Raw genomic sequence first — 27,084 nt, forward strand, 5'->3', positions numbered from 1 at the left:
GTGCCTAAGTCTTTGTAGGATCAGGGACTAACTAACTCTGTTATTATAGTTTGCTGCCTGTCACCCTGCAGCTACCTGTCCCATTTGCAAAGATCTCCTGCAGCCTTTGCCCAATCGCCTGGTGTTTTAAACCTTTTATGCCTGTTACAAAATCATGATTCTATTTTCATATACCCGAGTTAGTTAAACCTCAGCCTCTCTTAACCACTGCCACACCCCCTTGCCCTGTAGTGACCCTGTAGCTCTGCTTCTCTACGCCCCATCATTCCCTTCACCTACTTGGACTTTTGCTACACAAATTCCCCTCCCGTCCAGGGCTCTTGGGCCAAGGTCCTCCTGGTCCATGTAGTCACAGTATCCAAACGCGAATGCTGGAGGCAATCCTAGCAGATGTATAGTGACCAGGGGCAAGCTTGGCAGGCTTTCAGGCACTCACTCTCTCCTACGTGTGGCCTGCCTGCTCCTCTGCTGCTAACAGGCGCTTTGGGAAGGCTGTTTTGTCTCCCCTCTGCTGAGTAATTGGTTGGATGGGAGGGAGGAGAAGAGCCTGTTTGCAGCAGCCTGTCAGCAAGAGGGATGATTTATGCAATGTGGAGAAGTCGGGAGGTGACACAAGTTGCCATGTGAGCCAGAAATTCATCTCCATAAAGGTCTGTAAATGATGCATAATTCCTGATGTCCTAAGAGAGTAAATGATCCTCCTGTCTATAACTCATTACCTAACATGGGTTTTCTCCCTGAGAATCTCGGGCTAAGCCACATGAATTTAGGTCTTACTCAGTTTTCTCTTCCCTTGCAAATACGAGTAGAATTGGACCAATAATCATGTGTTGCAATGATGTGTTTAGTGCACCGTGTTACTGTAGAGTATTATTTTGAACTAGTCTCTGTGCCTCAGTTTCTTCACCTGTCAAAAGAGGAGAATAAAGCCTTGCCTTCTGGGGGAAAGGAGAGTGATGAAGAGGCTTGTGGGGGGCTTAGCTAACTAGTGTGTATGCTGGCAGGCACTGAGTGTTGGTCCCTAGCATTTGGAAAGTGACAGAAGTGTTTACCAGTCACTCTTGGAGCTCTCAGCAGGAAGGGCTCAGGCATTGCTAGTGTTACAAGGGAGAGGTATTGTCAGTACTAAACAGAAGTGTGTTAGCAGGGTATTGTAGCCAGAGACAGAGGCCACTCAATGAGTCAGTGGCAGAGGTGGAAAGAGAAGTGCTGATGGCCAGCCAGCCCTGTGCTCAGTCCACTACTCCAACCTCACAGGAGTTAGCTGGAGAAAGGAAGTGGGGCCTGTTAGGGAATGACCCCTGTGCAGTATTGGCAGTTCTCACCAGGTTATCAAAAATCTTGCGACGTGGGTTTTTTTGGTCTTACCTGTCTCCTGAAAACCTGCTGAAAAGCGCCAGCCTACGAATGTTTGCTTTCTCCTGTTACTGTCAAGGGGGCTGACACCAGCAACGTGGCCGCTGTTTTCCTGCAGTCGAGCCATGTGTGGAAGTCAGGCTGCCCTTAGTAAAGCTGGCTGCTGCTTCCCCCTATTTTCAGTGAGACTAAAGCCAGCCTACAGGCGAAATGGGTGCCGCTCCATCATCTGTGGCTCAGGGGACTGGATGCAGGAGCTGGGAGGAGCAACAGGGACACTGTGAGAAGGGGCAGGGAGAGAGAGGGGGGAGCAGGAGACAGATTTATGGGGTGTAGAAGAATGGAGGGCAGGAGGGAGACTAAGGAGGGTGCTGAGTGTTCAGATGGCAGCTCTGCCAGCCAAGGGGGGGAAGCAGCCATTTTTGCTCTGTTGCCAACTCTTCTGGGCTGGCTGTGGGCCATGGGATTTTGTCGCCAGCAGGAGGAGCTGTTGTGATGAGTTTTTCCCTTCCTGCAGATTGCAGGGCTGGGTACGTGGGCAGAGCCCTTTGTGAGAGCTTGGGGGCCTAAGGTCGTAGACCAGCCTTGCCACTGATCACTCCCTTTATGTATGATCCTAGAGCAGAGAGAGGATCTGGGGCAATGGGAGCTGGGGACTTGGTGCTGCTGGGACCCAGGGATAGGTGAATTCCCAGGTGGGAGAGTCAGGGAAGTGCTGCTTCTGACTCCTACGTAGAGATGTCCCCCGGCAGCAGGACACAGAGACGTGTTGCTGCTCAGGCAAGAGAGTCACAGGGAATGGCTGGCAGTTCCCCTGCCTTAGAGCTGAGAAGGGTCAGTGGAGACTGTCTGAGCAGTCAGGGATAGGTAGGCATTTCTGTGTGCATTAAATGTTGACTTTTCAACAAGAAATTCTCATACACCCATTGGCAGGGGAGTTCAAGGTAAAAGACAGACTGAAAAACATGATTGAAAAAAAATCATATTTTGTGTTGAATGTTATTGTTTTGGGTGTCAGACTCACCCAATACTGCCTATTTCTCTTCTCCCCCCCTATCTCAAAGCAAAGGGTTTCAGTGATGGTTCGTGGAGTGAGGGAAGAAATGTGTAGCACACCTAAGCAAATAAATATGAGATGTTTTTGTGATGTGAATGCTTGTGCCTTAGGAACAGGACTGAGACCACGTTCCAAGCCATCCGCCAGTGATGGTCAAAACTCCGTCTGGTTCAGGGACTGCCAGCAGGCTCTGCATCCCTCCTTATTACTGAGCAAGCAGCAGCACCAATGCCATTGCATGGGGCTGGCAGAGCTGGGCTGAGTCTCCTTTGCAAGGAGATCCCTTCAGCGGCACTGGCATGTGAGGAGTGGGGGAAACGGGCAACACTGGTCCCAGTCTGACTCCTTGGGAAGGACTTAAAAGCAGATTTCCAGCAGATGAAGCACTTTGCAAAAGGTTCGAATTATCATGCAAAGTCTCCCATGTCCCTTCTTTTCAAGTGTCCCAACTTGAGAAAACCAAGCAAGTAAGGTAGACTATGACCAACTCAGCCAGCACTGGCGTTTCTCTGCAAGTGAGCCATGGCTCAACTCCGCATGCAATTTCCAGTGCTGACACTGCTGCATGCACCCTGCAAGCAGGTGAGGCTTTGCCCAGGGCTGCAATCTGCACCTCGTAATGCTCTCGCAGCAGTGTGTGACCCCTGGGCCCAACTCTGCACGCACGGTGACAGTTAACGCCTGGGCTCGTGCTCCCAACTCTGCACAGCCCTGGGGCTGCCTCCTGCTGGGATGCTCTGATTGGCTGGGCCGGAGCCGGGGCTGGCGTGATCTCGCTGCCTCCCGACTCCCGCTTCCTTGCAGTTGTCGCTAGAGGGCAACGAGGGTGCATGGGAAGGGAGCAGCAACCAACGTGTATGCACGGTAAGAGGGTCGGGGGACGTGGTTACTTGCAGCCTCCAGCCTTCAATTAAGCAATCAGTGAGCGCCAAACACAACAGCCACACTTGCAAAGAGCGTGCCTGGTGGTGAGGCTTAGCAGTAGCTCCTGTTAGATGTGGTCACGGGGTGCGGGCATTTTTCAAACAACCCCCTCTCCCCCACAAAAGAGGAGCTTGCTGAGGAGGGGGAATGTGGTTGTATTTAAATCTACCAGTGCAAAGTGCTCGTTGTTATGGGGTGACTGGGAGCGGCTCGGGCTCAAGCCGCTTTTGCAGGAAGTTTTTGTACTTCGCAATTCAGAAAAGAAAACAAAATAACCCTGGGCAATAATCGCTGAGGGTGTGCCAGCCTCCTGGGACAGTGTCACTGTCTGCAGCAAGCAGGGTGGGTGGGGTGGGACAGCGGTTTAGTTTAGGACGGTGGAGCAAAACCAGAGACAGGCTGCGGGGCGATTTTTATTTTTTTTTCATGGTCTGTGTGTATAAAAACATCTGTATTTTCCACAGTATGCATCCGATGAAGTGAGCTGTAACTCACGAAAGCTTATGCTCAAATAAATTGGTTAGTCTCTAAGGTCCCACAAGTACTCCTTTTCTTTTTATGCACCATGTTAACGTGGATATAAGCAAAAGGGTGAATCGACCTTTCCCACCCTGCTCCCAAAAAAGAATCAACAAGCAGTTCAGGATTAGAGGCGATGAGGATCCGTCTGTTAAAAGGCTTCTAACCCTGGTGATAAATCATTACATAGACTCTGGAGTTGGTTCAATGCTAGATCTCTCTGCATTTGGTTTTATGGCATATGAACTGTTTGCAGGGGGAGCGGGGGGTGGGGTTTTTTTGTAATTTTTTTTTGGTTTTTTTTTTTTTAAAGCTGAACTGATTGTGTCTCTAATCCAGACGTGAACCTGGGTGAAAAGCATTTACAATGTAGTTACTGAAGCAAAAGCAAAATGTTCTCTCACTTCCCTGACATGAAGGGGGATTGAGTTGCATTCTGCTGACTTCTCTCTCTTTCCCCCACTTCCGGAGATTGAGACGCTTCAATGCAGAGCTGATGCTAGCCCATTTGGGGGCCTTAAACAGGAATATTTTGCCCCACCATACTAATAGTTAATAGGGGGCCCCCCTGAGCTGCTCAGGGCTCTAAGCAATTATGCCTATTCCCAGCTCTGTTTAGATGCAAAGTTTGGCAACAAGCATTGTGCTCAGGCAAGTTGTTATGAAATCAGACTCCCAGGAGCTGTCTCCTAAAACAGACCTCGAGCTACAGGCAGCTGTTCTCTGACAACAGTTAATAGTTTTGTTCTAGTTTCAAAATGTCAGTAGCAGGGATTTCTTGATGATGGGTATTCCTGATGCTGCACAATAGCTAATAGTTCCCTGTGGGATCAGAAGGCGGGGGGGGAGAAGGGGAATGGAAAACAGGAGCAACTGCGGTGATCTGATATAAAATAACTCAGAATATAAGAGTTTTGTGGACTGTGTGGCCTACAGAGAACTGGCTATTGCTGTTATGCTTGATGTGCATTACAATAAGGTCTGGGGACTCCAACCAGGAGCAGGGCTCTGTTGTGCTTGGTGCTGTAGGCACACACAGCAAGATGACGGTTCATCTTTCTGACAACTTCTCTCCAGTGAGCTGTTTGTTCAGTCCATCTGTTCCCTGCCATCTTAGGGCTGGTCTATGTTAGAAAGTTAGGTCAACTGAGCTACATCACTCAGAGGTGTGAAAAATTTAAACCCCTGAGAGACATGGTTAAGCCGACCTAAGCCCTAGTGTAGACAGCAGTAGGTTGACAACAGAATTCTTCCATTGACCTAGCTACTGCCAGTCGGAGAGGTGGATTTACTACCGTGATGGAAGAAGCCCTTCCATTGCTGTAGGGAGTGTCTAAGCGACAGTAGTGCGTTTCTAGTGTAGACAAACCCTTGGTATGTATTTGCACTGTGCTATCAATATACACTCCTAAGGAGTGTGTGGGGGGGACATGGTTAAAATGTTTATTATTTTGGTTAAAGTTTGGGGGAGAAGCTTTCAGAGCTTATAATGATGATAAAGATTGTGGGGCGAATGGACTGTGGGAGATACAGAATGAAAGTTGGGGAGGCTGCTTTCAGTCATTTTGGGGGAAATGACTACAGTATTATTATACTGTACTTCTAGGCTTGCTAGGAATTACTTAAGCAAAGCAAGCAGTCATGGGATAAGAGTGAAGGTCCTCTCTTGGATTGGTAACTGGTTAAAAGATAGGAAACAAAGGTTTGGAATAAATGGTCAGTTTTCAGAATGGAGAGGTAAATAGTGGTGTTCTCCAGGGGTCTGTATGGGGACCAGTTCTGTTCAGCATATTCATAAATGATCTGGAAAAAGGGGTAAACAGTGATGTGGCTAAATTTGCAAATGACACAAAACTAGTCAACATAGTTAAGTCCCAAGCAGACTGCGAAGAGCTACAAAAGGATCTTTCAAAACTAGGTGACTGGGCAACAAAATGGCAGATGAAATTCAGTGTTGAATAATGCAGAGAAATGCACATTGGAAAACATCATCCCAACTATACATATAAAATGATTGGCTAAATTAGCTGTTACCACTCAAGAAAGAGATCTTGGAGTCGTGGATAGTTCTTTGAAAACATCCACTCAATGTGGAGTTGCAGTCCAAAAAAGCAAACAAAATGTTGGGCATCATTAAGAAAGGGATAGATAATAAGACTGAAAATATCATATTGCCTCTATATAAATCCATGGTACGCCCACATCTTGAAAACTGCATGCAGATGTGGTCGCCCCATCTCAAAAGAGAGACATTGGAATTGGAAAAGGTTCAGAAAAGGGCAACAAAAATGATTAGGGGTATGGAACAGCTTCCATATGAGGAGAGATTAATAAAATGGACTTTTCAGCTTGGAAAAGAGACGATATTAAGGGGGGATGTGTTTGAGGTCTGTAAAATCATGACTGGTGTGGAGAAAGTAAATAAGGAAGTGTTATTTACTATTTCTCATAACACAAGAACTAGGGGTCACCAAATTAAATTAATAGGCACCAGGTTTAAAACAAACAAAAGAAAGTATTTCTTCACACAATGAACCTGTGGAGCTCTGCCTGAGGATGTTGTGAAGGCCAAGACTATAACAGGGTTCAAAAAAGAGTTAGATAAATTCATGGAGGATAGGTCCATGAATGGCTTTTAGCCAGGATGGGCAGGGATAGTATCCCTAGCCTCTCTTAGCCAGAAGCTGGGAATGAGCAACAGGGAAAGGGGTCACTTGATGATTACCTGTTCTGTTCATTCCCTCTGGGGCACCTGGCATTGGCCACTGTTGGAAGACAGGATACTGGGCTAGATGGACCTTTGGTCTGACCCAGTGTGGCCGTTCTTATGTACTCTGCCTGCGGTTTCATCAGTCTCATAATAAATGTACATGTCATAGGATTGACTCATGAGTAAGGTAGTGGATTTTGACTCTGGAGAAATGGGCTCAGTTCCCATGCTGCCTTTGATACTTCTGTTGAATTCCTGCTTGTAAATGGGAATAATGGTACCCCTTTCCCCCATCTGTTGTCTGTCTTGTGTACTTCAGGCCCTGTTCCATTCGGTAGGGCTTCATGCAGGTGCAGTGATCGGCTTCAGCCTGGATGCTGGAATCATGCAGAATCAGGTCCTTTGATTGTAAACTGTGAGAGGCTCTGCCACTGAATTGCTGGGTGACCTTGGACAAGTCCTTTCTTCTCTCTATAGCTCTGTTTCCCTCCCACTCACTCTGAATCTTCCTTGCCTGTTTAAACTGTAAGCTCTTTGAAGCAGGCAATGTCTCTTAGTATGAGTATATACAGCGCCCTGCCCAGTGGGGCTCGATCTCAGTGGGCCTCTATGCACTGCAATAATACAGATAATAAATGTTTCTTAATCCTCGGAGGGTTTCAGCATGTATGGGTGCTCTTGAATACTCATTTCCCAGGGTAGATCTATAAAATGTTGCTGAGTACAGAAAGAATGCACCGCTGTAATATTTTTTTGACCACTCGGTATCCAAGACAGATATGAAGATAGTCTGGCAGATACAGTGTAAAACCCAGATTAATTAACCAACTGCTCATCCCATGTTTTCCATGTATTCATTGAGTGTTGGGTTGTTTAGCTAAAAGACAAACTAACATTTCTATAAATGGATGTTGATTATATTAATCAAAATGAAATATGAAAATAAAAAAAATACCAGTGATAGAAAAATAAAGTTGGTTCTATAAGAGAGTTTGCAGGGTTTAAGTGAATGCATTTAACAAAGGGTGTTAAAATTTACCAAGGTGTTATAAATCAAATCCCAGTAAATCCAAGTTTTATTGTAAACTCATTCTAATCTTCTGTTCTGGAGCAGTGCCAATATGGAATTATGGATCCTTAATACTGGTCCACTCCTTTATCAATATAAGGGTAATTTCACTGTAACTAATCTAACAGTACTATTTGTAATATGCTTATCGGTATATGTGTATGTAATAAATATTCAGGTTGTGTATATTTTACATGGAGGCATAAACGTTTTTAATAATATAAGATTTTAAAATACTACAATTTAAGATAAAGGCCCATTCCTTAAACCTTGCTCTCATGAGTAGAATCACTCAAATCAGTTGGAGGACTAATGGGAGTAAGCATTACTAGATCAAGCCTTAAATTTGCTTAACTGTTCCCACTGTCTCCTTTAATCTTAGCTGCCTGCATTATTAATGTAAAATGAAGTAAAGGTAGCAATGTACTTGTCCTCTTTGAAATAGGGTTGTCATGACGACCTACAGTTCAGTATGAAATCTGATGAATGCAACAGGCCGGCACCTCTGACTGTGGAGGTTTGTGATTAATTCCCATATCCTGATCATTCGTAAAATTACTAGTTTTTCTGCCCACTAGAATTGTTGCTACTAGGGAGAAAAAATTGCAGGCCCTTCATCCACGCAGAGTGGAAGTACAATCTGGCTTTGAAAAGTGACTCCTCACAGAGACCATGTATGTGTGTGTGGATGTTTTATTAGTCCATCTAATCAGTGACTTGGGCGAAGGCCCAACTATTTTAAGCAAGTTTCAGAGTAAGTGTGTAGAATATTTAATGTAAACTGGTGCGTGGATGGTGATGTTTGCTGAGATCTAAGTATAGTAGTATTTCTGCGACCAGTAAGGAAAAACCATTCCAATTACTCAGCAACAACAGCACAGTCTCTCATTGCCTTAGTTAGATCTGCTGCATTAGGGTTCCTGTGGTAGCTGAAGTCAGTGGCAAAATTCCCCGTGGCTTTAATGGGATGGGGATCAGCCCTTTAATATATTGTAGTAGCCAAATCAGACTTCATGGTTGTTGCTATGACCATTTGGTCCTTCACAGGAGCTGCAGGTCTTACTGCTCTAAAAACAAGGGTTCTGAACAAATGAGATCCAAGAGAATCTCTGCTCGCAGTACAGGGCATATGACACATTTGAGCAGTTCTTGTATCTGTCCTGTAGACGGCGGCTGGTAGGGTAGTGAAATGCAGCCTTGCAGAACTGGATGCTTGCTAAATGGCATCCCAGTTGATGTCCTGGTATTTGAATTGTGGTTGTGATCTGATGTATTAGTGTGTTTACTGAGCATCGCAATGCAGTGGGCCAAAGTGTGATCCAACGGGCAGAATTTCACCCTTTCTTAATGCAGGACGTCAATGTACTTCTCAGCTTTAGATACAGCCATGCAGAGAAGTCACTTTTGGATTTCTCCTAAGGGTCTAATTCATACCAAAATAGGTCTGACTTCTGTACTGCAAAAGTGTGGGAGCTGGACTTAGTGTTATCAAACTGAGCCCATAGAAAATCACCCTATGAAATGTTTAAAATGCCACTAGAGACCAATCCAGATTATGGAGGGGAACATGAAGACTACGATAGCTGGAACTGAAACACATGTAAAGAAAACAGTGGATCAGAGTGGGGAGTTGGTTTTTTCAGGTGGTGAAACGGGAGATTTGTTGGCCAGGAAACCTAATTGCTTTTTTAAAAATTGTTTTGGCGTTATTACATTTTCCGGTGGGCAGGATGAGTTAGTTCAGTCGCTAACCTGAAAGAATCTATCTCTTTATGAAAAAAAACAAAACACAGTTCTCGGGAAGAGTAAAAACTGACTGGCTGACAGCTGAAAGGATCAGAGTAACATTTTTGTAAAAGGGCTGTTTATGTGCTATAAAGCAATTAGCTTAGAAGGGATGGATCACATTAGGAAGGGGAATGGAAGTTCAGAATGACTGTGGCTTATAGCAGCATTCACCAGTTCTGACCCTCATGCTTTGTAGAAAGTTCCCAGTTTGTCCTTTGGTTGATGATCAGTGTAAATCAGGGAGAATTAATTGTCTCCCGTTATTATATGTGTTATAACAATTCCTTCTGAGTTCTCTGGTGCCACTGACTCCCTGTGTGACCTTGGGCAAGTCACTGCACCCTTCTGAGCACTAATTCATGTTTGTTTGGCGCTTTTGAATTGTAAAGCGAAGTGTGTGTGTTGCAATGACCTGCTAGGGAGTGGAGACAAAGCAACAGAAATAGATAATATAAAAGGAACCATTCTCAGCTTTTGCAGACCTGTGAAACAGACCAGCTGAGTTAATATTGGCCTGTCATGTACACGTACTTTGGGCATGAAACTTTACCTGGTTTACAGCCCTTCACACAGGCAAGGGCTCCTATTGACGTGGAAAAGCTGTAGGCCAGTCCTTTTATAGTATCAGTGGGATCCAAATATTCTTTTACTCTGTTGCCAACAATCCAGGACAGGAGGCAAATCTCCTCTGTGCTTTCATCTGTGTAGTAACTGCACTTTGAAAACTCCAACTGCTCCTGCATGGGAAGAATTCTGTTTTTTAGAATGGGGCCCTCTGTTGTTCAGTGGCTAATTTGCTGGTTGAAATATTTTTTTCTTGTTATCCAAGGATTTCCAAGTATTTTACAAATGTAACTGAGTTCTCACAGCCTACCAGTGGCTATTTGACAGAGATACAAAAATGACCTGTGCAGAGTCACGCAGGACGGCAGCAGCTGAGTTGGAAATAGAACCCAGGAGTCCTGAGTAGCAGTCCCCTGCTTTAAAATCTAGATCTCCCAGAGCTGGAACTAGAACTTATGGGTCATCCTGACTCCTCATGCTTTATTTAACTTCTAGATCAGGGTTTCTCAACCTTTTTCTTTCTGAGGCCCCCCTCAACATGCTGTAAAAACTCCAGGGTCCAGTGGTGGGCGGGGACTCAGGACCAGGCCCGGTGGTGGGCCCTCGGGCATAGAGATAGTTTGACTTCTATTTTGGGGGGGGCAGGGGCCAGTGCGTTTTGGACCAGCTCTTCACAGCAGTGTCCAGGAAGGCAGTGCCACCTCCACCCCCTGAATCACCTCAGCAGACCACCCAGTCTGTCTGGGTTGTGTGTGGTGGGGGTTCAGCTCAAAAAGTTTGAAAACTGCCCAGGATGTAGGGAGGGTTTAGCTAGGGGCTGTATGGGGGCAGGGGGCAGCTAGGGGCTGTGTGTGAGCAGGGGGTAGCTCAGGGTGCAGGGAGAAGGTAGCTGGGGCTGTGTGCGAGCAGGGGGGTAGATCTGCATTGTCTGCCTGCCAAGAAATATACTATGGATCCAAAGTATAGTCCTGTGCCACCTGTTGCTGCTGTTCCATAGAACGGTCATCTCTGATGTACTGTCTGAGGGTCTTAGCTATTTCAGAAAAGGGGCGTCTTGACTATAGCCCTAATTTTTTATGTGGCCTTAAGATGAAATCATGAAGTAAGCTGTACTGATGGTTGCCTGCATGCAGCAATGCAGTCGGGGCCCTGGCTTCACACCTGATCGCCTCGGGAGCAATGCCCGCTGGGACCGAAAGGTTGGAGGCTGGCATTGATTAGGTTGCACCGGTGATGATACGAAGGGCAGAGTCCGTCACTGAGTCCAGCTTGCCACACTGATGACTGGGTCCTATGCTGCCGCAAGGCAGGTGCAGAAATTAGGGCATTGGTAGATGTCCATAGAGTTGTGTGCTGGTGCCCCGTGAGTGGCCAGCAGTCTTGGAGAGGAGTCCAACTCTCGACTGGATTTTAGCATGGGTCTTCTTGATGTGTTGTCAGAAGGACAGAGTGCTCTCTGTCAAGTTTTATCCGCAAGTATGTAGAGGGCACAGTTAAGAAATGATTGGCTGTTGTAGTAACTTAATGTTATTAAAGGGTGGTTTTTGCTCTCGTTTCATTCTGTTGTTTTATTACAGTGGTGCCACGGGATCCCAACTAAGATCAGGGCCCCACTGTGCTAGGTGCTGTGTACACAGGTAATGAGAGACAGTCCCTGCCCTAAAGAGCTTAGCGTTGAAATGGACAAGACAGACAAAGGGGGGGGTCTTTCTTTCTCTCTGTAACCTTCTCCCCATTAAAGCAGAGTGTATGTAAACCAAGCCAGCTCACTCGCTCTCTGTATCGGAGCAGACTCTTGCCTTGCGTGTTTGTTTGACCACTGCCTTCTGTTCGTGGTTGATTCGTTAATATCAGTATCTGATGTTATGGAAGAATCTTTAAAATGACCAATCGAAAATGTCTGTGCTGTGTGTGTTTTCTCTGGTCACCTGGAAACCTGGGCTGCAGCGTATTAAATCTTCAGCTGTGTGCTTGGACCTTTACCCTGTGTGGTTGCTGGCTGGCCTTGGGTGATTGGCGGGACGACACAGAGCTGCAAAGTAATGGGATGCAGGGACTGCTAATAAAGGGCTGACGAGACCAACAGAATACATAGGATCCGGTCAGTCAGTACTGGGTACAGTGGGCCATTAGACCATGGGGGCGAGGGGGAGAGTAATTTTGGTCCCATCAGTGCCTCTTAGAGAATTGTCAGGTGTGACTGCCTGCCTTCTGATGAATGAAATCATCAGAGGAGAGGGGGTTCCCTCCGAGGGAGGGAGGGTCTCCCCGTGCCGAGCACTGGAGAGAAATGCCCCTCTGCTTTCTGCTCGACACGCAGTTCTTGTACCAGTATAACCATTTCAGTGAGGAGTGGGGTGGTTTTTTTTTTTTTTTAATGGATATCGTTATACCAGTGTAGATGCGGTTATACCAGTGTAAAGGTGCTTTAGCGGGGTAAAGCGATTCCTTTACTAGCTTTGAGATCAGCACCTCGATAGCAGTGCACTTGCGCCTATGCTTGGGGTTGGGGAGGAGGGGTTTGTACTGGTTTCAGTGTACTGGTGTAGTTAAAAGAAAAGGAGTACTTGTGGCACCTTAATGACAGGTTTCAGAGTAACAGCCGTGTTAGTCTGTATTCGCAAAAAGAAAAGGAGGACTTGTGGCACCTTAGAGACTAACCAACTCATTTGAGCATGAGCTTTCGTGAGCTACAGCTCACTTCATCGGATGCATACTGTGGAAATTGCAGAAGACATTATATACACAGACACCATGAAACAATACCTCCTCCCACCCCACTCTCCTGCTGGTAATAGCTTATCTAAAGTGATCATCAAGTTGGGCCATTTCCAGCACAATGGCCCAACTTGATGATCACTTTAGATAAGCTATTACCAGCAGGAGAGTGGGGTGGGAGGAGGTATTGTTTCATGGTGTCTGTGTATATAATGTCTTCTGCAATTTCCACAGTATGCATCCGATGAAGTGAGCTGTAGCTCACGAAAGCTCATGCTCAAATGAGTTGGTTAGTCTCTAAGGTGCCACAAGTCCTCCTTTTCTTTTTGTGGCACCTTAGAGACTAACCAATTTATTTGAGCATAAGCTTTCGTGGGCTACAGCTCACGAAAGCTTATGCTCAAATAAATTGGTTAGTCTCTAAGGTGCCACAAGTACTCCTTTTCTTTTTGCGAATACAGACTTACACGGCTGTAACTCTGAAACCTGGTATAGTTAAGGCGGTACAACTGCTGTATGTAGACAAGACCTTAATGACTCCTGATTAGTATCCGTAGTCCAGCTCCACCGTAGCTGCAAATCCAGGCCTTTGTTTAGCTCCAGCTGTACAGTTCACTGATTGCTGCCACATATTTATTTAAGGGCTGAGTAATGCAAGTTGTCTAGAATGCACCTCATGTTGCCCGGGAGTACACAACAGCTGCCTCCTCCGACAGATGAGGACGCTGTCCCTGCCTGCGGGAGCTGGCAGCTAAGGAGCCGTGTGACCATCTCGGTGGGCATGGTGAGTCTCACCGTGGGTCTTCTCATTCTGAGTTGGCCACTCTTTACTTGTGTGTGCAGAAAGAAGATCTTAGTTAGAATTCCAAACACCCTGCTTTGCTCTTTGTTGTTTCCCCGTGGGCTCTTCCGAAAGGCCTGTTGTTTCCTGTTGGCTCCCCTGAATACCTGAGCATGTTCCTTCTACACAGAAAAACACACAGTGTAGCCCTGTTACTAGTGGTAGTGTTAATGGGAAGCATACTGCTGTGCACAGTGAAATAGCACGGACCCCTTCAAAGCCCTGCTGACAGTGGGATAGAGCTGCACACTGGAGTAGCTCATTTCCTGGTGGGTTTTGATCCCTTGGCCATGCCTCCCATGTGAGCGTGAGAGTTTGTAATGGAGCAAAACAAGCAGAGATGGTCTGCGAAGCGTGTGGTAGGAAATGCAGTAGCAGAGGGAGAAGTCTGGAGCTGCTCACAACTTCCATGTTGCTCCACGGATTTTCCCGAGTGATTTATTATTCTTTGTCCCATATTTGTTCAAAATGTAAAGAAGCAAAGATCTGTCACCAACAATAAAATCCAAAGCAGTGCAGCAGAGCTTGGTGCTGCAGGGAGCTGAGCACTCTGGCCCTGATCCAGCAGAGCCCTTGAGCGTGTTCTTAACTTTAAACGCGTCATTAACTCCAATGGGTCTCGTGCTCAAGTCTTTTTGCTGAACTGGAGACGTAGGATCGACCCCTGAAAGAAGGAAAAATGGAACTTCTGATGGATCTTGTATATGTTGTTTTGTGTGTGTTCATATGGCTCAGGCCCGGAGCCTGCAGCCACTAGAGTGGCTTTGTTGAAGTTGCCTGTGTGAGTAAGATCTTCTCCCAGGAGCATGACTTACAGGATTGGGTCCTTGATCAGCGCCATCATCCAGGCTTCTTCTTCCAGCTTCTCTTGACATGAAGAGTAGAGTTTCTTGGCTCTGTAGTTCACCAAAGCAGGCGACCGGAGCTTGAAAGGTCATGTTACCTATTGTCGAATGAAAAGTTCTAGCCAAAGCTGGGAATTTCACTATCAGCTACAGACTTTGAATGTTTAAAACTAACTAGTTATCTTAGTCTGTCCACTTCCCTCCATCCTCAGGGCTGCTGATAATATAGCATTTCAGTGAGAGCATAGCAGGGAAATCCTAGAGCAGAAGCAGAGCCTGCTGCATGTACATTACACTGTAAGGTCCTGACTTCCAAAACTCAGCCAGGCAGGTCCCTCAGCTGTCGTAGGCTGTCGTTGCTCCATAATGGAGCAATGATGATTTACACTACTTGTGGATCTGGCCTGGGAGGCTAAGATCCCATGTAAAATGTGTGTAGTTAATTTGCACTGACAGCTATCATGGTTGAACACGAACTGGATATTTGCAGGCCAAAAGAACAATTTAATTATTTGTTTCAGTGTGTGCAAACACCTCATCTGCATGCACGGTCATAGCATCTGCAGTTGCATGCACATTTTTGACTTCTGCCTTGGACTCCTGGAGTTTAAATGTTTATTAATTAGACTTTTACCATTCACATCACATGCTCTAGGCTTGTAAACTGCGAGTCACATCAAAGCCAAGCAGATTGGTTACTTAGCAAAGCTCTTTTACCGTGTCTATGTGAACTTGGCAGCTTGGGCGTAATGATCACCAAGTGTGGAACTGGCCTGTAGTGAGATTTCCAGATCCTTGTGTTAAAGAAACAAATAGTCCTCAGTTCCAAAAGGAAGAAACAGGACCCAAAAAGCAGATCAGCCTGTGATCAACTTGGCTGTGATCACTTCATCAGTCCTACAGCTATTTTCCTCCATAGCTTATTCAGAATTAATTTAAAGTAGGCCAGGTGTGATGGCTGATCCCCATTAATGGGTTTGTATATTTGCTATATAAAGCTTCAACCCCTTTCCGTATGAATTCATCCTCTGCCCCCAGCAGTATTTCATGCAACCCTTTTGTGTCTTTGAGAGATACTTGTTTCCATTCCTGGTCCCATTCAACTGACACGCTTTGCATGGGGGCAGAGCATGCTGACTTTCTAAAATTCAGAGGACTCTTATTTGGTTTTGGAGTCTGATGTGTTCCCCCGCTGGTTACTTAAGGGGGGCTGCAGTATACAGCATGATGCTCAAGTGACCAAGACCTGTGACTAATTAAAACATTACTGAAAATGTTCCAGTAATGCTGCAAGGTGAATTGCATCAGGTTGAGCTTGTTTTCTGGCTGCTTAGATGGATCTTAGCTTAATTAAATTAACTGAACACAAGTGAGAGGATTTGGAACAACTGCATGAAAAATAATAAGTAAGGGGTCAAAAATGGCACCGGTAGTCTTAATGTTGGCGAATGTGGCATGTTCCCCAGGGCTCTTGTGCCCAGTCATCTGAGCCGTTTTAACACTCTATGGATGGGTGTGTATCATGGAGGAGCCATTTAGGGCACATCTGCACTGCACACTGAGCCCGAACTCTGACTCGGGTCTAAGGCCCACTTCTGTCCACACACAAATCGGTCTGAGTCGGGTCAGCAAGTATCCAGGTTCTAGGACCCTGTGGGGGCCTGGGTCAGAGCCTGAGTCTTGTGGTTACTCAGGTCCAAGCCCTGTCATTTTGCAGTGTGGATGCAACTCAAGCCACAGACCCAAGTCAGAAGGTCTGCATAGGGCAGTATGGCTGTGAGACCCAGGTCTAGCAATTGTAAACCCAGATTTATGATGCAGTGTGGATGCTCAAACATGGGGTTGGAAACACTGGGGGTACATCTGCACTGCAATAAAAATCTCCCCGCGAGAGGGGTGGGTCTTAAAGCCTGGGCTCCAGCCTGATCCCAAACATCTACTCTCCAATTGTATAGCCCCACAGCCTGAGCCCTGCGAGACTGAGTCAGCTAACCTAGGCCAGCCGCAACTGTGCTGTGGGACTTTTATTGCAGCCTAGACATACCCTGAGTCCACAAGCCTGGGTCCCACAGACCCAGGTTTATAGTGAAGTGTAGAGATAGCCTTAGAGCCAGTGGAGCCTTGCAAAGGGTTCCCAGAAACTGTAGTGATGGGCAGCTTTTAAATGTGTGGAGCAATAGCTTGCACTGCACTCAGCCACAGACTTTAGTCCAGGATAGCCCACGTTTCTCCATCAGCGCATGCTGCAAAGCTCTTGCCCATAAAGAGGGGGGTGATGGGTGATGTGTAGCCATGTGTGTGAGAATTAAATGTTGTTGCTGGGGTCTCAGGGTAACTGATGGATCTGTTGGTTTAGTGCATTTTTGAAAGATCACCAAGGGAGCCCCAAGGTTCTCATGTAGAGTAGAAATAATCCAAATCAGTAATTCATTCCCCAAATTGCCCATGTCTCATCAAAGACCTAACAGCCAAGTGGTGTTGTGAGGTCTAATTACAAACCCTAGGGTTCTGAAAGGTGCTCGAGATGGTTCATCCTTGGCTGGGCTTGAAGTTAAACTACTAGGTGCTGGTTCATGCGGGCCTGCTGTCAGTAATGGACATGCTCTTCCTGGTTTAGACAAGGCTCCAGGTGAAATAAAGACCCCGCGAGCGCTCCCAGCCAGCAGATTTCTGGACAAGGCCAGCCTATTGTGCACACTCCTGCACTGGTCCAACTCTTTCTCAGAAACTCGAAGCTAGTCTGCAGCCTGGTCAGTGGGTTCTGCTGACCTTCCACAACCCAAGAGACCCTTGGATTCATTAACATATCAAAACAGGGACAGGTATCTAACTGGAAGTTTATAGGCTAATTGGCATCTCCTGAGCCTTTCCCAGAGAAGCCTGTTCACCGGACATGTGACTGGGAAGAGCAGAGCGTGATGCATTTGTGAATGATTTACTTAGCACGAATACACCTGGCCACAGTGAAGCAGGGCCAAGGTCTGAGAGGTGAGCTTAGTAGGGACAAGTCCTGGGTAGGGTAGAACATCGCAGCAACTCTCCTTCTCCTTGAACCCCAGGGATGTCCTGTAAGGACCCTTCTGTTTGGCTAATGGAATGTTCTTTACAGCGTGACCTTGTTGGTACTAACAGAAAAGCCGTATGGACGTGTCTACTGCTTTCCCAGTGGAGCTCATTGCTCCTTGGCTCCGATGAGATCCTTGTGTGTGATTTTGCCCCTCTCCTTGGAAAGTCATGCTCAGTATGAGGACATCAATCAATGGCTTTGACCCTGTTGGCATGCTGTAGAGAGTGAAACCCCTGACACTCTCAAAGAGAGTGACCCTGGGCTCCATTTGACATCATGGGTGTTTCTGCTTCCTGTTGGACATGTGAAACTCTTTATTTTGAAGTGTGAATCAGCCCCAGGATAACAGATGCTGCAGGGATCATGTGGAAAAACGAACACCAATGCTGTGTAGCCAGAGAGTAGCATGAATTGTGTGTCTGTTAGGTGGCGCCTCACATCATCAGATTGAATCCATTTTGGGCATTTGGTTCTGAGCAGTTAGATTACTAAAGAACAATCCAGGTCTCCATTAATATTCAGATAATCTGGGTATCAATAGGGGACTAGACACCTTGGAATTCTTGGTACTTCTCTGTGTGTGGAAGTCCAGTAGTAAATCATTTGATAATGAAAATAGAATCCCACCCACCTAGCAATGGGTGATCCAGGTGGCTCCCTGTGGCAGCTCTGGTAAAGGGACATGCTAGAATTGAACCCGCTCATGATATGTGGTGTGTCCCAGGTGCTGCATTGCAGCTCTTTATCCTCCAGCTGGGACAGAGGATGCTGGGTTGTCAAATCCAGTCTTCAGTGTGGAGTGGTACCAACCTTTTTCCATCCAACTCACCTGGGTCTGGCAAATCCCAGTGCATTTAGCTCAGTTTTGTTTGATGTTCTTGGGTTCATTTTGAGCTTGGAATTAGAGCTGGACCCAACTCAGCCCCTGGATTCAAAGATCCTCTGAACTTTGCATGTATTTGCTGTGCAACCCAAACGTCATAGCTGGCCAGTAACTGCAGTGGGACAAACCAACCCACATGCGCCCCTCTCCTCTCCCAGATCCAAACTTGTCCAAAGTTTAGGGAAGTTTGCATCTGATCTCTGCAGTCTGGACCCATCTCAACTCAGAGCTAAAGGTCAAGCTCAGCTCTTGTGACCCCAAACCCATGGGCTCTGTGTATTTCTTAGGTGGTGTCCTGCACAACGCAGATCCTTTGATTTAAAACCCTCTTGAATGTCCTAGTGGCAAAATATCTCTGATCAGGAATGAAGTGTCGTGTAAGCTAGCAGATGATGATTGTCAGAATTTCCTCTGTGCACCTCCTGTGCCACTTATCTTCAGCCTGATATGCTTGGCCACCCACTTGGGTATTGCCTATATAAATGCACCGCCTCTACCAATGCAGCAGGTCTGAGGGAACCGAGACATAGTACTGTGGGTTTGTTTTCACAGCCTGGGGTTGGGAGTTCTTTGCAAAGCTGCTAGCTCGGAGATGAGTGATGGCAAAGAGGCCTGCTTTTATCATGCTGTGTCAGGTTCACTTAATATCTCTACTCTTTTTAGTGTACAGTTGAGGCCAGTTGTACAAACCGGCTCTTGGTGTTCAGACCATGGTGGCTGGCAAGTTTCTGAGCCAGCCCTAGCTGTACATTTTGACTCTGGATTCCCACCCCTCCCTTCTTTGTGGAAGTATTTGTAAAACTGAATTTAAAATAAAATAATTCTTGTTCATGTTGCACAGCTTCCGTGGATGGAGGAGCCAGAACAATCATATGCTATTCTTCATATTTAGTGCTTACCATCCATAGATCTCAAAGCAATGTGCAGAGGAAGGTGAGTATCATTATCTCTGTTTTACAGATGGGGAAACAGAGGCACAGACCAAGGCAGTAACTTAACCAAGGTTGCCCGGCAGTCCAGTGGCAGAAGCAGAAATAAACACAGGCCCCCAGTCTGGTGTACATTTGTCTGGCCCGTGCTGCCTCAGCTTGTTTTGCTGTTAAGACCAGGATCTTGTTTCCTGTGGAAGTGCTGCGGTTCTGAGTCAGGCCTGTAGAGTTAATTAGGTGAGTGCTTGGTTTATGGAGTTAATCATGCATGGAAGTAGAGGTCTGTAAAGCCTTCTTGTTATTAGGTTTTACAGATCTTGGCAGTGTGGGTTACTCCAAGCGTGTAACTTCCAAAGGGCACCAGCACTGCAGCCTCCTAGCTACATTTGAAACTTCTCAGAACCAGCGTGACACGTGAGGCGTTAGGGTAGCTGCGTGCTCGTATCTGGTTCTAAGTGTAACCCAAATGACAGCCGGTGCTAGGATGCAGTAGTATCGCACAGGGCTGTGAGTTACATTGAAGCAGCCGAGCTGTGGCACGTGCTGTGCCCTGCTGACGTGCGGGAGGGATTGCTCTGGAGATGTGAGGGCACAATGGTTATCTGGTTTGATCGCTTTGGAGACAGCTGCTAGCTGTGTTCTGTAAACCAACTTTTGCCTGCCAAGTAAGGTGGTGGGAGATGGGGCCTGCCCTTTTAATACGGTGATTGTCTCACAGCAGGCAAGGCATGGAAGAGTTGTTATGAGGCTCAGAGGAGCGATAATGAAAAATCAGCCCACTGCTGGAATAGCTGCAGCTGATGTTCAGAGAGATCCTGGTCATGTCGTTCTGTATGGATGCAAGGAGTGGGGTGACTTGTTGTCTGATGAAGGTTCATAACCATGTACACACACCCTGTGAGTGCAGGGAGGGGGCACAGGGGCTCAGCTTATAATGGGAAGGTTTGCAAGTAAATGAAAGAAAAACCTTAATTGGGGCTGCTTAAATCAAGTCATCATTGTGGGAGGGGCTTTGAGGAGTTTAATTTGACAGTGGTTTTCTAATGGGATTGACTCAAACTTGAAAGGCTTCCATGGAGGTTCATTGGTTCGGCGTCTGGCTGCACAGCTCTCATTCTCTGCTGACTGAAAAATGGAGCGTGAGTGTGTCCTAACCCAAAAGCACCTGCATAATGTTAGGGAGATGGTCAGTCCAGTCCTAACGGCTTGCACTAGCACTGGGGACTATTGTTGATAGGTACTTACCGTCATGGAGGCCAGCTGCATGGCCAGACAGAAGAGAGACAGGCCCATTTTAGCCAATCCTGCCTGCCCTGCTGCCCCTCACAATGGTGCATTCTGACATTATGGAACTTCATCTAATCTGACTGCTTGATCGGCTTGAATGTCCCTGGCTCTCCTGCGAGCTAAGAGGGCACTTCCTGCTGTTGTTGGGCTGTTCCGAACTCCTGTCAGCTTGTCGTGCGACTGCTTGCAAGCTGCTTAACCCCAGGCTGGCTTATTTGTAAAATATGGACACTTGCCTGTTTCCCTGGGGGGTGGGCTGAGATTGTGTGTGTGTCTCAAGTGAGATCCTGGGGTGTGAGTTGTTGTATTAGACCCTGGCTCAGTCAGGTACTTATGTACCTTGGGGCCTGGGATTTAAGCACGTCTTTAAAGATCAGCTTTGGTGGAGTGCACTGTCATTAGGCACACTTGCAATTTTAAGAATTTGGGATTAATCTATTGTTGCAAAGGCCCTGAATTTGGAAATACTGCTGCGACGCCAGGAGGGGAGAGACCCAGGTCTGCAATACATGCTGTCAGTGCTGGGAGAGAACAGGAGGCAAGGATGTGGTTTAACCTTTTCTTTCTTTACTAGTCATTTACTTTCTGTTATAGCAACTTAGTGAATGTTTGTTCTTTGTTGCTAAGGTTTCCTCGGGATAATGGGTGCTGGTGTGTGGCCTCAGAGACTAATTACACAGCATCACTGAGCAAGTGGCAGCTAAAGGAAAACCAGGGTAGAACTGCACGTGAGCTGAGCTGGTGGTCCTGGGGGAAGCAGGGCATCCCCCATAGGTAGCTTGCTGAGCAGGAGGCCTGTTAATTGCATTAGCAGGACAGATGCTCCAGACCAAGAACTTGGCTCAGGCTGGCCCCTCGTGTCTTTTAAAAAAATAAATTATGAATTGCCTAACTAATTCACAAATTTGATATAGGTGTGAGACTGGTTAGCTAAGCTGATTAGCAAATCAAAGCCCATCAGAGATCTCCTGCAGCTCGCTTGTATGGCCATATAGGACATTTCTATATGAACTGGCCTGCTAGGATTCATGCTGTGTTGGCCAAACTACATGTGAATGAGTTCCCCCTGAAGGCCGGCTCAGGCTGTGTCTTCACTGCAAAGGACGGTCTGTTTCTACATTAAGGTAGCTATCTCAATGTAAAGACCTAGTGGAAAGAAGGCCCAGGTAGGTTGGACCTCCATGTACTTAATTGAGGTCAACCTCAGATGTGGAGCAGTATGGGACTGACCTGGACCAGAGACTGAAAACTACAGTGTCTTGTCTCCAGTTGGGTTTACACTGAGCCAGCTGCCACCTTGTAAAAACACACCTTTCTTTGCAGTGAAGACACAGCCTTCACCCTTCTGTGAAGGGCCCGGTGTCCAAGGCTATATCATTGTACGTTGCCTATGGCTGCATTCCGCACGCTGAGGTATGAAGGTGGTGACACATCCCCCCTGCATTCCCAGCTTTCATTGGTAAGTAACACGTTGGTTCATCAGAACACATTTCAGGAGCTGTCTCCAAGTGCCTAACCCACGTAAGTGATTCCAAAGCCACAGTGTTATGCTGAATGAGGGACATATGCAATGCTTTAGAACAGCCTGGACTAATTGCCTGCATTTAGGAATAAAGAGGGCAAAAATCTCTCTCTGTAGAATAAACAGGCCGTGACAGAGGAGTGAAGTACTAAGCTGATTCCTCTTGAAGGCTAGAGGCCTGTGACACTTAACGTGATCACTATTAGTTGTAAACTGAGAGATGGCTTTGTTCTCTACCAGCACTGCCAGGAACAGAGAGAACTATTCTCTCCCCCCACATCCCGTCACAATATCTATCTGCAGCGGTGGCCTGAAATCCCGGTCGTAGAGCTTCCATCTGCCCTTTGTATTCTGGGCCAGCCTCTTTGCATTTAGCAGGTGAATTGCTTGGAGTAGAGGGGAAGCAACAGGCCAGTGTGTGCTGATGCTTAACGCCCAGAGGTTCACTGGCCAAGCTGATCGGAGTGGAGGGCGTCTGCGCACTGAGTCCTTTGTGCCCATTAGCCCTATCCACTAGCGATAGGACCTGCTTCTAACAGATGCTGCAGTGTTAGCGAGGATCATTAGCTCAAAGAAAGATTCCAAGCCAAACCCCTTGAATACAACATTCTCCTCCTTTGTTTCCTGAGCCTTGTGATTCTGCTTTTTCTCTAGTAGCATAGGCCCACATCCTTAAAGGTATTTAGGTGTCTAATTCCACACTGAAACCATTGGGAGTTAGGCACCTAAATACCTTTGTGGATCTGGGCCATAGTCCTTGCCAGGCTGGATCCAAGCCAAAGCCAATTTGGTTCGGTCTCCTGTCTTTCACAGTGGCCTCGGAGGAAAAGCGTATGAACCCAACGGTAGGCAGGTGTGGGTGTCATGGTTCCAGGGCTGACTGCACCATCCATTGTGGTCTCTTTGAATGCACCCCCTCTGGTGTCAGGCCTCATGCCTTCACCTCTTCTGGGGCAGACTGCCACCATTTTGCCACTCCTACACCAGGCCTTGGGTTCAGTGCCCTGGGTGTGTATCAGTTGTGCTTACGCAGCAGGTCTACCTGGATGCAACACCTGGCATTGCTCTCTTTGGCAGTCTGTGATCAGAAGATACAGCGACCAGGCAGCCTCCTTAAACCAAAGGATGGATTATTTCAACAGCAGAGGTGGAACATAGACAGAAAAAGGGTTTTAAACCCCTGTCCATCTCTCTTACCCAAAGGTTTACCATCCCCTGATGAGAGCCTTGGCCAGGCCTGGCTTTTCCAGATGTCCTACCAGGTCCTGGGGGGTCAGCTGTGTCCCCACAAACATCTCCTTTCCCTCTTGAGAGAGGGATCCCTTTGAATGTCAGTTTTTGGGCTTTTGCCATGCACAGCCAAACCAATTTGGTAAATTGGCTGGATCCAGGAGCTAGAATCTGCAGAGCTTATCGCTGGGGCAGGGTCTCTTAACAACCCTGAAGTGTTTACCAAGGCATGGCTTATTCTGAGCTATTGCTTTCATTCTTGCTTACAGCCCCCTAATACTAAGCCAATATGTTCATGCAGTAAACATCCCAGCAACCCGATCAACATACCGTATCCATATGACACTAGAGAGCAATTCCAGTTTTGTCACAGGGGGATAATCTGCCCTCTGCGCAGGTTTCTTCCCATTGCTCAGAGATTGGTCTGTGCCCTAAAGGCGGCCACTCTCTTCACAGACACAGCCGCTGCCCCACAGAGCTTACAGTTGAAACTAACAAGACAGACACAGGGTGGGAGACAGGTGATATTCCTGCTAGTTTCCTATTGAGGTTCTGCATAGGTAACTTCTCTTAATAGGTTTACATTGAGAGGGCCCAGGAGACATTTAATAGCCTCCCCCAGCCACCTTTCTCTAGTTGCTCCCCGCTTCCCGACAAGCAGCATGTTTTATGTTTACCTACAAAACCAAAAACCTTTTCCTCCCTGCCTGAGGTGAGATCCTACCTTCTGCCATGTCACATCTAGCTGCTCAGCGTGGCCCTGTGGTTTGTCTCGTCATACGCAGGCTTTCCCCAGGCTCTGCCTGCTCCTGCAGAGATGCATGTCACCTGCACAGCACCTCACCATGGTGCGTGAGATTTGTTTGCACCGTGACAGTCATCGGAAGGGTCTATGTGTTGCCGGGGATCCCTTCCTGTTGAAGGTCTGCTCTCTTCCCCTGTTTCCGATGGAGGCTTCTGTGGCTCATCTTTGGAGAGGCATGTGCAGAGTTACATAGAAGTCTCTTCTAATCTAGACTTGGTTGATTGAAGCGCTCTGTGCAGTCTCTCGCATGAGTGACTGCCTTAGCAGGGTGTTGTCTTCACGTGGCCTCCTGTATCTCTCTGCTTTGAGCTGTCCTTGAGAGGCTTGGCTAATTGAAAAGAATCTTTGGCTCTTTGCCATCTGATGGGTGTTCTGCAGGGAGTTCATCTGAAGTACAGATTTTTAGCACTGTGCGGTGTTGCTCACTGATGCATGTGACTCATCTGGAGCTGTTCCCCACTCCTACACACACGCACATGCACGCGCACCCTGGGTCCAGCCTGATTCATGCTCTCTAGGCATCTTATCCTGTTGCCAGCTGCGCCGGCCATGTCTGCTCACCGAGGAGCAGCATCTCGCTGGTGGCTCTGTAGGTGGAAAAGGGCTTGGATCATACATACATAGTGCATTCCCAAGAGATTCACAGAGAGGAACCAGATTTAAGGAAGTGAAATTGTACTATAGGCAGAATGAAGTTTCACCATGTAAGGAGCAGGGCCCATTTACACAATGCATGAGTTCTCTCCTGGCTCTCAGTGTGGTCTTACCTGACCGTGTTCCTGATGAGCAGGCTCTGTTGTACACCCTTTTGTGCTGAGATACTTGGGACACTACTCAGACCTAATTTCAGAGTAACAGCCGTGTTAGTCTGTATTCGTAAAAAGAAAAGGAGTACTTGTGGCACCTTAGAGACTAACCAGTTTATTTGAGCATGAGCTTTCGTGAGCTACAGCTCACTTCATCGAATGCATAGCATAGACCTAACACCTCATGGCTTCCCAGAGCTAATCCTGTCTCTATGGCAGCGTACAAACCTGAGGATGTGCAAGATACCAGACTAAGTTCTCTCCATGCTCCCTTGCTTCGCTGCTGGAAATAGCTGTGTCAAACCATGTGAGGTCCTTCGTGGATCTGATTTCTCAGAGGGAGAGATGTTGAGCCACCCACAACTCCAGGTGAAGTCAGTGGGAGGACTAGATCCTCGGTACCAGTGAAAAACCAGCAGAAATAATGAATCCACTGCAACTAGTGTATAGAATAATCCATCTAAAGACTAGTCCTGGGTCTTGGTGAGTCCCCTGAGCCATGTCCCTACTCCCTTCTCCCCTCCCCACCCCCCCGCCCTTTCTCTCTCTGCAGGCAGTGTTCAGAGAACTGTGGGGAGCCAGACAAGCGTTACGGGTAATGAGAAGCAAAAGAGCGTGATGCTATGTGTTTTGATCAGTCATGCTGGGAGAACATTCCTTATTTTCTCTGGTGTGTCTAGAGAACATGCTCAGATCTGTCCTGATGAAAGCCTTGATCGAATGCTGCTTTATTCCAACCTGTCATCATCAATACCAAAGGAGCTAAAGCTCCAAAGATAAGGGGCTTATGGGCCTCTCCACCCTATGGAAAATACAACTGCCAGCAAAGCAGGCTTCTCTGTCCCACCAGGAAGGACTGAATCCCAGGTCTGAAGGGCATTATGCTCTTATGGGCTCAAGAGTTGGTCACTGCATATCAGTGTTTCGTGAAATCAGTGGAATTACACCGGGGTGAAGTTGGTCCCCTGTGTCTAACAAAACTTGCCCCCTTAGATCTCTTATTCTGAGTGTGAGTATAAAAGGCCTGGGAAGCGAGATCCAATAGGCAGCTGCTGCGTGTATCCTCAATCTGCACCTCCGTGGTTGACCCAGCAGCCGGCATAGGGGAAATGTGGGTGAACTCCACCAGACGCCAGCGCTCTGCCTTTAAACCTGTCACAGCCCGAGGGTTGGCTCTAAAACAGGATGTTTTTCTGCTGAGAACAATTGTCATGTGAGCTGCAAAAGGACGTGGCCAGCTTTTAGAAGCAAGGGAGCAGCAGCTCTAGTCTCTGCAGCAGTGTCAAGTTCAGTAGGTTAATGCAACAGTGATGCAAGTTGCCCTGGTCTGTGTATTTACACAGAACTCCTGTGAATGCAGAAAGGGAAGTGACACTGGTTTGGATTTTAGAAGGAACCAGCTAAGGTGGTTTTCTCCCTTTGCTGCAATGTGCATGCTTGTTACTTCACTTGGTCTGCACAAGGCCTGATGGTGGGAGTGAAGTTGCTTTTAGACTTCCCGAATGTACGACAAACCCTTACGGAGTAATCACATTACTGACTTCTTCAGGCATCCCTGTCTGAAATCAATTGGCCAGCACAAAGTGGAATAATAAATCTCAGATTTAGTTTCTAATTCTTATCCCACAATACTTTAAATGTTCACTTCAAATTCTTAAATTTTATTGCACCGTCAGTTGCACACGTGGGAATAAAGAGGCAGGCTGAGGTTTTCAAAGCTGTCTAGGGAATTTGGACACCCCATTCCCACTTGTGTCTAAATCCCCTAGGCAGCTGCGGAAAACTCATGCTGGATTTGGAAGACTCAGTCGCTGCAGTTGGCTGGCCTGCGTTTGGATGATCTTATAACTATCTGATCTGCTGCCCTAGAGAATGTAGCAGGGGAGGAGGAGTTGACGCATTTCCTTACTTTCTGCTCCCTTTCACCATGCAGGGAGCATTTGACAGAGATAAGTTGTGTCACTGACCCAGTGCATATGCGGCATCTGATTTATGATCCAGCTAAGGGGCTGTAAGTTCCCTGAATGAGCCAAATCCAAGCTCTAGAGTCTAGTGTGTTGAATGGTATATTAATGAAGCCTCCTCTCACTCATCACGCTACTCAAGATGCTGCTGGCTCTGATATTTTTTTTCATGTGTTTCATGTAAGTGTAGCATATCAGGA

The 27,084-nt window shown here is 47.0% G+C and overlaps 2 protein-coding genes across 8 annotated transcripts in view; one reads left to right on the forward strand and one right to left on the reverse strand.

The window, feature by feature from the left end:
- C17H17orf97 (chromosome 17 C17orf97 homolog) overlaps positions 1–24,366 on the reverse strand; it is a 30,451-nt gene extending 6,085 nt beyond the window's left edge. Inside the window, exon 1 of the mRNA XM_043531326.1 lies at positions 24,034–24,366. The gene's annotated coding sequence lies outside the window, so the exon portion shown is untranslated. The remainder of the gene's footprint in view (positions 1–24,033) is intronic.
- The window catches only part of RPH3AL (rabphilin 3A like (without C2 domains)), a 126,794-nt gene that overhangs the window by 736 nt on the left and 98,974 nt on the right, over positions 1–27,084 (forward strand). Inside the window, exon 1 of one of the 7 annotated variants that reach the window (XM_043531321.1) lies at positions 555–650. The exons of 2 other annotated variants lie outside the window; for them this stretch is intronic. The gene's annotated coding sequence lies outside the window, so the exon portion shown is untranslated. Of the gene's footprint in view, positions 1–554; positions 651–3,007; positions 3,278–13,348; positions 13,490–19,182; positions 19,275–27,084 lie in introns of those variants that run through there. 4 more of the 7 variants (XM_037880620.2, XM_043531323.1, XM_037880619.2 and 1 more) reach the window with 4 other exon arrangements.

This window comes from Chelonia mydas, chromosome 17, assembly GCF_015237465.2.
Source record: "Chelonia mydas isolate rCheMyd1 chromosome 17, rCheMyd1.pri.v2, whole genome shotgun sequence".
Taxonomy (NCBI): Eukaryota; Metazoa; Chordata; order Testudines; family Cheloniidae; genus Chelonia; species Chelonia mydas.